The sequence below is a fragment of the Cygnus olor genome, chromosome 4 (assembly GCF_009769625.2).
Source record: "Cygnus olor isolate bCygOlo1 chromosome 4, bCygOlo1.pri.v2, whole genome shotgun sequence".
Lineage (NCBI taxonomy): Eukaryota > Metazoa > Chordata > Aves > Anseriformes > Anatidae > Cygnus > Cygnus olor.
In genome coordinates this window covers 70,279,513-70,289,715 of record NC_049172.1, presented here as the reverse complement: position 1 = coordinate 70,289,715, position 10,203 = coordinate 70,279,513, and positions in this window count along the sequence as shown.

Below are 10,203 nucleotides of genomic sequence, written 5' to 3'. Positions count from 1 at the left end.
TTCTTGAATCTCTTCTAGAGGTCTCACAGTGCTGAATTTCTTGGGCATAGTTGTTCTCAAAGTTTTTGATTTAAATAACCCTAATTTGTTCCACTGCTCCAGAGGAAGGGTTCTTCTGGTGACCATTTATGCAGGTGCTTTATCATGGTGCTTGGTAACTTCTCACAACTCAGCTGTCAAAGAGTGGTCTGACAGTGGATTTTAAGTCCTAGCCACATGCCATTGTGTAATATGAGCTTTCTTACAACATAAAAAAGATGTCTCAGATATTCCAGAACCTCTTTAAGATATATTTTTTTCCAAGACAGATATGGTTGTAATATTGAGCAATCAATGCTAGTAGAGTCCAGAATTCCAAATCTTTGTGAGCAGTTGCAGTAGGATATTCTGCATGTTCATGTGCACCTGCAGGTTCCTCTGGAATTGTTTTCCGTCACAGGCAATTTGTTATATTTCTGTCATGTCATGGTGACCAGCTCTTTAACCTTGCCATACTGGCTGCTTGTCTGTTGGAAAACCTTACTGGTTGAGTTGGTTCCTGACCTGCTCTGTAAGATCTGGAGAAACTGATCCTTCAACAGCTGGGTTAAGCTGGGAGGTTAATGTCCTTCTGTCTCTTAAAATTCCTCCTTCTTTCCATCGGTGGCGCTCTCACTGCTCTTCTTGTGAAACAATAACTTCTGGAATATCTAATCATAGCACAGCTTTTGCTTTGCCTATTTATTTATTTATTTTTTTCCATCGGCAAGTCCTTAGCTTCAATGTAAGAATTTAAGAGTACCAGCACTCTTGGCTGTTTGGTTTGGTTTTCCTTTTTTTTTTTTTTTTTCCTTCTAAACGTCAAAGGATTTCTTTCTCTGCTGTCATTCTGTCTTATCAGATTATTTATTTTTATTATTAATAATATTAATACATTGGATTATTAATTGGATCTCAGTATTTTGGATTTCTTACCCATGTTGTTGGACTTGGAACATTGTAACCTTCAATCTGAAATAGATAATATCTTTTGATGGGAAAATTCTTCACCTTTTCGTCTAAGAGCAATTCTAGTATTTAAGTTATAAGTATATATTTGGTAATCTATCATGGTTTTTTGTCCTACAACCATGCATCTCTTTGATTTTCTTGTCTGGAAATGGGTTAGGTCTTGCCTAAATTGCTTTTACCCCTTAAATATATTTTTTCCTGTTTTTACTTTTTTTCTTCTCTTTTTCTTAGATTCTCTCACACAGATTTCATTTTCATTCCCTGCCCAAATGACAGCTGCTAAATACAGAACCAGGAGCTGACCAGCAGTTAGCAGCTCCCTCTCTTTTCCAAGCACTTCAGGCTTACAGATACGGTGTTGCTGAAACAATTTTTTTTTTTTCCAGAGGCTCATCTTTGACCAGTGTCATTCTTCCAGTGTAGGTTTAGTTGTTGCTGTTGTTAAGCTGACTTTGCTACCGTTGCCTTCTTTAGTTTTCCCTGGATCTCAGGGTCCTGCCAGGGGGAAACTTCAGCACCAAATCTTAATAGCAGGAGTTTTTCAACCCCTTAAAGTTTTAGTTTCCCACAACTCTTGCCTGTTTCCCAGTCGGTCACAGTAAAAGCTCTGAAATAACCAAAGTTTTTTTTTTTTTTTAAACTGTTATTTTTTGATTGTGTAAACTAGGAGGAGAGGAGTTATCATATTTAATTTGTGTCTGGTTAAAGTATTGAACAAATTAAAGAAATGGGAAAATATGATCAAGTACTTTCCAGACAGTGGTGTTCAATACAGTTTGGCAGATCTAGAGCTGAATCAAAGCCAGGTGGATCTGGAGATTTAATGAAGGAAGAGAATTACATCCTCATTTCAGTTCTCCTGGGCTGCAGCTCTGCCCTCTCCTGTTGCCTTCTGACAGGCCATGATGCTACACAAGAATGTGGCCAGAACACTCATGCTCCATCCCAGTGTATCTGCTGCATCCACCCCACAGCTCTCCCTGTGCATAGCTGAGATCCAGATTAGTGCTCTGCTGCATGGTGGTGTGCTTTGCTGCTTTGGACAGAGAGGGAGAAAAATTTCCCCTAAATCACTGAGATATTTTTGGTTGCAGTTTTCCTTTACACAAAGCCCTTCATAATATTACAGGAGTTTAAAGGGGGCTTTATTTATTCTCATTTTATTTCTAGGCAAGGTGGGCAGGTTGTATATTTGCTGTTGTTTAAAATAGCAATAGTCTAAAGGAGAATAAGGCCCTTAATTTTTATTGAAACTTTTTTTTTTTTAATTCGTAGTGCCTTTGGTGAAATTTCTGTTCCACTAATAGAAAGCCCTGTTATTTCTTCCCCTTTTCCCATAAAAACTCACTTAAAATAATTCTGTAAACCTAACTACAAAATATAGGTGCCAGGCCTTGAAGATCTTTTCCAGTGTTTTAAGTGTATGTATAGTAGCTATGTGATTTTTCACTAGTCAATGAAAATGCCAGGAACTTACTATATGTTACTGCAGCTTTGCCTATATTAACTTTAAATCCCATTATGATCGTCTCATTTTACAGCATCCTTTGGTCCTAAGATCAATATATCCAGAGAATAGCATGCCAGTTTCCATCCTTGGACATAAAGATCTTAGAGCAAATACAGCAGTCTTACACATAAGAGACAAGGCAGCAAAGAACGACTGTTTAAGCCCCAGATCATCCACTGGAGCTCCCTGGCTTTCTGTGTAATATGTAGTAAGCGATAGGAATATATCTACACTAAAATATTTTTGCAACGCTTTGCCACTGGTTGTAGTGGGAAAGAAGAAGAGGCAGAATCAGATTAGCAGCATGGAGAGATGCTCTGAAGTATATGGATAGTTTTCAGTGCTCAGAATTAACATTGGAACAAAGGGGAAAACCAGATGGATGAGCTTGAACCTGCAGTGCCTTCTTGAGTGTTATCAGTGCAGTAGGTTTGCTTGCATTTCAACGTTGATTCCAAGCATCAGGTTGGTTCAAGAAATTGAGGCGAATAATTACTCATATTATTTTCCTTATTACGCTTGTTTGATTCCCTGAAAGACATAACTTCTGTGGCATAATTCAGCTGGTGTCTTTGAATCGAAACTTGGGAAAACTAAGTTGAAGAAAAGAGAATGCAATATTTATGATAAATCCAGGCAAAGCAGCTTCTTTTCTTGAGCTTCAAACTCCTAGCTTTAAAATTTTCTTTGCTCACAAATCAAGGTTGCACTTATATTTCCAAATTTAGACTTTTAAAAAATGAGTACTTAAATCCTTGAAACGGATCAAAATGTTTTGAGGTTTAGAAGATTTTTTCCCTCTCAATTTACAGTGTCAGCAGATATTTTTACATTTTAAAAACCCTCTTGCAGCATCAGCATTTCAAACTTTCCAACACTGAGTGTTTGAAAGTGAAACGTTAAGCAAACTAAAGCTGATATTATGGATGCTTTTTCTTTGCCAAAACTTACATGAGGCAGCAGAGAGATTTGAAATAACACAGTCTTGTCTATAAATTCACTTTTCCTCATTTAAGAGACATTAGTCAAATTCATTTTCTTATCTCAGAATGAATCTAACCATAGAGAGCATCTTTAGGACTTTATCTCCAGTTAAAGGAAATAGCTAAAACACTGTGGTATAGAATAAAGAAAGCCACCACTGTGTTCTTAGGTGGTCTCTATAAACAACCTGTTACTCTAAACTTGTGATCTGAAATGAATTATTCCTTCCACACTGCACACAAGTACAGAAGAACTGTGTTTTTCTCAAAGCCTGTCTGTGACTGTTTGGTTTGACTTTGTTATCTCATCACAAATTTATTCATATTAAAATCTCAGTTACATTATATAGGGAGCATTGCTGTGAAAGCTGTATGAAATACTCAAAGTAAAAAGCAAAGTCAACACCTTGGTGAGACTTCCCAGGTGAGACATTTGATTGCAAATAGAAAATATAAATGGTGTCTACAGAGAAATTCATTCTCAAAACACTTTAAGGAAAATATGAGTGATTCATTGTCTCGTATCCAGCCCTGGAAAATGTTCTGTTCCCAAAGGTTCAGAAATGAAATCTGAAAAGAGCCAGGAAAGGCAATTTTAGGCAGAATATTGTGGCTCAAACTAAATGAACAGAAGTTCATGAATGAAGGTCACTTTTCTGAAAAGTTTTTCTAGCAGCATGGAGCAACTGTGTCAAGGGGAGGTACTTGTGGAGGAAGACGTATCCCTGCCTAAGACAAAGAAGGAAATACCACTTGCTTTAGAAGCCTTTTCTTAGGATGGAAGGAGTTGTCTTCCCAAAGTGTTTTCTTTTTTTCCTTCCAATAGAACAAAATTCTGGGTTTGTCTGGATTAGATGCTTGACTGTCAGATGGCTAATATTGGTGAAGTGGGTAGACTATCTGGATCAGCTACTCTGCCAAGAGCCACAAATAATACATACTATATGACAGGTGGTGTGTAATTTTCTTGTGTGTGGGGAATATGAAGGGTATGTCTCCTTGATGAAGGAATAGCCACTGGGAAAAAAAAAAAAAAAAAAAAAAAGCATGTTATCTGTCCCAAAGCCTCATCTTTGAAGTTGACACTTCAGCCCTACAGATTGCTCATAGGGATGATTCGTGCAAAATGGTCCCAACCTCAACTTTATCTGTCTCATTTCATTGCTAGTCTTCTGGGGAACATGTGGTGAACCAGGACAGCAAAATGACCCATAATTTATGCTTTGTATATTTTGGCTTCCCAGAGGAACTAGCTCTTGCATTTCACAAAATCAGTGTAGCAGCTTGTTGCATGAAGCAAAAACACTGAGATCAATTTTAGAATATAATGATGAGGTTTAAATGTTCTCAAAATACCATTAAATACTTATTTTCTCCTAATATACTAGAAAAAATGTAGACTTGAACGCTGTTGTTAGTTTATGTGCTGAAACTGATAACAATAATCTGTTGACCGGTATGTCCATACCAAATCCTTTTGTAGGGAGTTTTCACTTTCTTTTCCAATTACACGTTTTCACTCTTCAAATACATTAAGAAAAGCTTGGATTCCTTAATAGGTGTCTGCACAGCATGTGGTCTTGACAGAGCTAAGAACAACAATTGCTATGCTTTTAGAATGGTACGGTTTGTAAATTGTTAGATTAACCACCATTTTAATATGATTTTTTTTGCAAGTATTGGTTTGATTGTTCACAATAACGTGTAAATGTTAAATTAACCTCAGCTATTTGGTTTTGTCCTGGCATAATTTCTCGAAGTATAAAACCATTTTTATAACAGCATGGGGGAAATACACTGAATACCTTTCCAGATAAAGGCAAGTTGGGAAAGAAGTCCATGAAGACTTTTTAGTAAATGGAATAAGCTTAAAAGTAAAATTTCATGCTAAGCAATTTGTACTGTATTTTTCAGTTGCATGCCATTGTTGTCAAATGAAACTTGTTTTCAAGTGTTTTGAGTAATTTATTGTACTTATCAAAACACACATACAGTGTGTTCTCACATGTGCGCATGGATGTAGCTAACCTTGTACATGTGTATATACCAGTATGTCACTTTATGTATAACTTATTCTCTTCAGAAAGGTCAAATCCACCCTTCCCCAAACACAAACAAAGAAAAGAAACCCAAACAACTTTATTCTGAAGACCTAGTGTACTGACATTGTGGAGGAACTTCAGAACTTCAGGGACTTCTAGTCTTGTTCTGGGCCAATCTTATTGTTTTTTCCTGCTCTTCAGAATTGCTTTCCTGTGTGACTGGGATAGTGGTTGACTATCCTCTGGAAGCATCTTTGGCAGGAAGCATTCCGCAGGCATGTTTCTGCTACTCAGATATTATTATTATTATTATTTATTTATTTATTTATTTACTTATTTCTGACTCCCATTTCAGGAAAACCTTGCAGATGAGAATAATGCACCAATGCTGTTTTTATGCAAATGGGAAAAATTTGTTTGGATTCCATGAATGCTACAGAATTCAGTTTCAACTGAGGAATGCATCAATGAATCTTGCAGATACCTTAATCTTCAGATATACTTATCTGTACACCTATGGGTAGCCACGATCATATTCCAACTTCCAAAAATATAGTAAGGCTCCTGTGCAGCAATATTTTATGTGACATTGCAAATATGCAGCTTGAGTTCAACTTTGCTGTAGGTGAAAGAGTAATAGATGGATAAAACAGAAGGAATGTGCCTGAAAGCAGAGACTTGTTGATGTTGCCCAAGGGGTACAGTGAGGTCTGATGTTCTCCTAAACAGGACAGGAAGCTTTCCTTACTGGGCAGAGGTTTCACTGGATTCATCCTGTAAAAGAGAGGTGCACAGCCAGGTAGTGTCAACTGAAGATACAGTTGTGACTGGCTTTCTCTTTAAGCACTATAGACTGTGTTTATTACTGTCCCATAATAACACATTATAGGATTGTTGATAGTAGGGACTCTCCAGTCTTGTTGACCAGGGCTTGGTGAAGTCCACTGAAGTCCACTAGGAACTGAAGGTAGAGAAATAAGGTATGCAATGTCCTAGCTGTGAGGAGTTAAATGCCTGAGAAATCAGTATTTGAATCAGCACATCTGGTGCATATTGAGGCTAGACAGTTGCTTTCATCTGGCTTTTTAGTCCTTTGGCCTGTGTGCATGTAGAAGTTGCAGGCAGTTACAATGGTCCTCTCTAGTCCTTGTCCTAATGGACCCTGGTCTTGGTCATAACTCTTGAAGTTCCCTAGTGGGACCATATGAGTTTATTAGCTTCAGGGTTTTAGTCAGCTGTGACCTCACTGATGTATTTGCTCAGTGCATAATTTCGCTTCTACAGGGATATCATATCTCTGTCTTCTGATATCATATCTCTGTCTTCTAATGCAACAGAGACTGACTGTTGAGGGAGATGGGCCACAAAGCAGATAGACCATCTCTTGGAGGGGAGAGATGATTGTTACAAGTGTTTGGCTAGAGTAACTTCATCTGGGTTATTTCCTCACAGATCTAGCTGGAAGGAATGTCTGAAGATCTGTGGTCTTCCTTTGCAACATGTGGAGTGACTTGGCCACTGGGCACATATCAAATCAGCCCTGCATCATTTTTTGACTCTTGTTTGGGTTACTGCTCTTTGCATGCAGTCTTATTTTTGAGGAATAGAGAAAAAAGAATATAGCTGTAGTGGGCTAGTTACAGGGTTTCCTGATGGCACTTAATGGCCAGAAAAATACAGGAGAGATTAGATGATCTAGAAATTACTTTTCTCCTGAACTTCTGTGAAGTTCACTAGTGACCATCTGTCAATGAAGGACAGAGTGGGAGAAGTGTGCTCTGCAGTTTGACTAGAACTTGCTGACTTATTAAAGATTTAAGCCTTGTGATACAGCAGTATTTCCTAGCAGTAGGGGCAGATCATGTATTTTCTGGTGCCCATGGTACAGTTTTGGATTACTGATGTACTTACCTAAAGGCAGTGTGGTGAAGGCTGTTGTACATAATGCTAGAGGAAACTGATCCAGCAGACGCTCTGAAAAATGTAATTTGTTCTGAGATACCCATGTCACATTTTCACCAAGGGTATGATCCAGTGCCAGTTCAAGAAAACATGGATTCTTAACTGAGACTAGGACCAGAAGCTGAAACATTGGATACTTTCCTGGACCTGATACATTGCCCATCTTCCTTCTTTTTGTCCTTTTTGGGGCAGTAGCTGAGGACAGGTTGATAAGGAAGCAACATTTACTATCTAATTAGCAAATTTTAATGCCAGCAGTTGGTTCTGGGGCATACCCTTGTGATAAGAATGTGATTAGAAACCAATCTAGGGTGGCACTGGAGGGAACATCACGATTTTTTTCTTTTCCATGATACAGCTCACTGGTTTGCTCACCAGTAAGTTGATTAATTGGACATATTTGAAGGTGTTTTCACAAAAACATTGAAGCTATATGATTCCACTACACACACCTTTTTTTTTTTTTTTCTCCAAACTGCCATCATCAGTGATTTGGAAGTGTAGAAAATAGTATTATAAAGGAACAGATGCGAACAAAAGGGGTGAAATTGAATGTATTAGTATTCAGCAGTCTGCTTTTGATTACCTCTGACTGGAAAATATTTGGAAGCCACCAGGGTCCCCTCAAGTGTTATGATTTGGTAAATTCAGCCCTCGTGTGTTGGGATTCAGGCTCCCTTATTGAAATTGAATTGATATTTTGTAAACTTCATTTGTGAATAATGTGATCTGACAGGGACAAATGCGAGGGAGAATTGTTTTCAAACCTTCCCCAAATGAAACTTATTATTGGGTAAATACGGATTTCTTTGTCTCTTTTCCTCTCTTTCTATCCTGAGCGTCTTCATGGCCTGAATATGTATCAACTTTTCCAAGGTAATTGAATTGATTCAATCATGTGTGGGCAACAGAAATGGGCAATAGAATATATTCCTGATGGGGAAAAATTGAAAAGTAGAGGGATTTCTTCTCAGGTGCAGGGCTGGGAGGGTCACAGTGCTATCAGAAGAGAGAGACACGCAGAAGCTTCTTTCTGATTATCTCAGCTTCGGCCATTCTCTCCCTCAATAACCGCCCTCTGATATAACGCCGGCTTTCCAATTTTGCTGGCCAGCACTAGGCCTCAGATGTGTTACATATTAATTTCCCTTTGCAGAAAATTTGCCAAGCTTTAGCTCAAATTCAGTTAGTCGGATTGATGAAAGTGGCAAAAGGATACGACATTTACTGATTCTCCCTTTTCACCTTTGATTAGCTCAACCTGTGAATTATTCTTGCCCTGTCAGTGTGCCATTAAAAGAGCTGGGGCCAAGGTTGCAAGTTCATACTTTCTGATGTAACCGAGGGAAAATACGTTGAGCCATGATTTGTCTGACAGAGACCTAGGATCATTTCAATGCTGTGTTGCCATTATTTTAACAGGTCAACCCTTGGCGAAATAAAGAAACAAAAATAAAAGCTGCATCTTCCTCCTCCTTGTCTTCATTTCTAACCCACCTCTCTCGCACTCACTCATTCCCAGTGCTTCTTGAGTGGAAGAACAGATTGTCTTTGCTCCAAAGAAGCTGGAAAAGTTCATCCCTCCCACTCCTGGTTGATAATTTTAAAATAAAGGTTGCTAATCTTTTGGGTTCAGTTCCCATGTGGATTGCTGCCACAGGGTGGAATCTGTGTAGTCAACTTCTTTTTTTCCTTTCTTTTTTCACTCTGCCAAAACATTGAAGGTTTGAACTCTCATGGAAACACCAGACTTGGATGCTGTGTGGTGCTGAAGCCCTTCATCACTGTACAAGTGAAGAGTAAAGGAGAGTACTTGGTTCCCTGTTACTGCATTGTTTTGAGAAATAGTGCCTGAGTTTGATTACTTTATTTTTTAATTTTTTTTTCCTCTTGAAGAGAGTTTTAATTTGTTGATTGTGAAGTGTTTGTTTTAAATGGGCAAGTGGAAACTTTAACGTTGCTATTGCATCTTGTTTGGAAGATGGCTGTTAAGATTGTCAGTTTCGATTATCAAGTTAGGCAATGTGTGTTTAAAAGACATTTTTCATAATGCAGTTGAGCATGCATAGTGACATTTTAAAACACCAGCTGTGCTTCTAACCATGTAGCATTGGTGACTGTGGTCCTGAGCAAAGGTGAAAGGTATGGCTTACGTGGAAGGAGACAATTGAAAGAGTAACACACACATATCTTTCCTTGCAAAAATTGTACCATGAATAATTTATGTTCTAGCCCATGCTGTAAGGATACACAGACATTAATCTGGGAAACCCATCCAATTCTGTCTATTTTACAATACCCTTATGCTGTCAGAAACTTATGGGAAACTCCCCAGTTTAGCCATCATAGTTTCGGATGCTCTCAGGATCTGAAAAAAATGATGATAACGAGTGATAATGTCTGCTGTCATTAGCTGACCTTTCCAAGACAATGCTGGGAAAACATTATTTAGCATAGGAGATATGTGGGTTTGGTCCTTTCTGTTCATGACACAATAGCATGTTAAACAGAACTAATTCTTAAGAGATTTACTGTCAAACCATTTCCACTTCCTTTTTTTTTTTTTTCCAGAAAATTATGTTTCCGGATATACCCACAGGCACAATTTAGAGAATTTTTAACAAGAATTTTCTTATCCTTTCTTCAATGCATAGCTGCCATTTGCAAAATATTCACTTCAAGACACCCATCATGAACCTGAATATCTAGATTTAAA